Genomic DNA, 1109 nt, shown 5'->3' on the forward strand with positions numbered 1-1109 from the left:
TTTGCCCTGGAATGTTAAGGGACTCACAAATCTTAGAGTGCCAGTAGTTTCAATTGTCATGCACAACAAAACCTTGTTTTTCATAACTCCCCTTAGTAATATTTAATGGTTGGTTATGTGCTTCTTCTAATCTACTTCCACAGTATCAGCAATCTTCACAATCGTGCAGACAAAAGCAAGCGCTTGCCTCCAATTTACAAGGTTTCAAAAACTGTATATGCATCCCCTAGTCGTGTAAATTTCCGCCTTGATCAAAGAAAGGTAATTTTTTTTCTGGCATCATCTTTTCAGAGAGACTGCCTTTCAATATAAATAATCTGTCGTAACTCACATCCCTTTAATAGGCTGTAGAGACAGTACCTGCATATCCGAACATTTATTTCTCAGTTGATGACTTCGATGATCCTTTTGATGCTGTGGTGAGTTCTGATTTACTTCTCCCAAAAATTACATAACATTGTGTTCTGGCAATACTTTGCAAATATTGTAGATGCCTGCGGTTTTATCACTGATGTTCCGTGGTTTTCCTTCAGATGGCTTTGACCATATACTTTCTAAGTTAACCATAAAGAGTAAAGTGATCTTGTAAATTTGAGCAGGTTTTGTCAGACCCAGAACACTGCTATTGTGTGATTCTCAATGCGCATGATGGGGCAGCATTTCCTGAAGAAAGCGAATCAAGCAATGTCGGTTCAAATATACAATCTGGGATCAACTCTGGGAGCAGTGGAGAGAACCCACCAAAGGTTCACTCTCTTCCTAAATGAAGGTTTCATCGTGATGACCGCAGCTCTCTTCTATGTGATGGTAGTTTAGATGATCGATATCGACTTGTAATGTGAAGACAAACTCGCGGTCTCGACACTTGTAATATAATGTTCTATCTTTGTTCGGTCTTTTGAATTCGGAGACTAATATGATGAATTGTATTCGGAGACTAAAATGATGAATTGTATTCAGAGACTAATCTTCTATTGTATTCGATGAATCTGTTGTTGATGTGTGATGTCTATATTTTGTCCAATTATACATTTTGTAACCTGTGCAAAAAACAGAAAATGAAAAAAAATAAAAAAAACCTAATATTCATACTAATGGCGCATCACATC

General features: G+C 37.2%; 1 long non-coding RNA gene across 1 annotated transcript; it reads left to right on the top strand.

Annotated features, from left to right (window-relative positions):
* Positions 1–204: 204 nt before the first annotated feature.
* On the top strand, positions 205–841 carry LOC109735671 (uncharacterized). Its single transcript, XR_012203869.1, has 3 exons — positions 205–261; positions 345–419; positions 600–841. It is a non-coding gene; the product is annotated as an uncharacterized lncRNA (long non-coding RNA).
* Positions 842–1109: the final 268 nt, after the last annotated feature.

The sequence above is a fragment of the Aegilops tauschii genome, chromosome 2 (assembly GCF_002575655.3).
Source record: "Aegilops tauschii subsp. strangulata cultivar AL8/78 chromosome 2, Aet v6.0, whole genome shotgun sequence".
Classification (NCBI taxonomy): Eukaryota; Viridiplantae; Streptophyta; class Magnoliopsida; order Poales; family Poaceae; genus Aegilops; species Aegilops tauschii.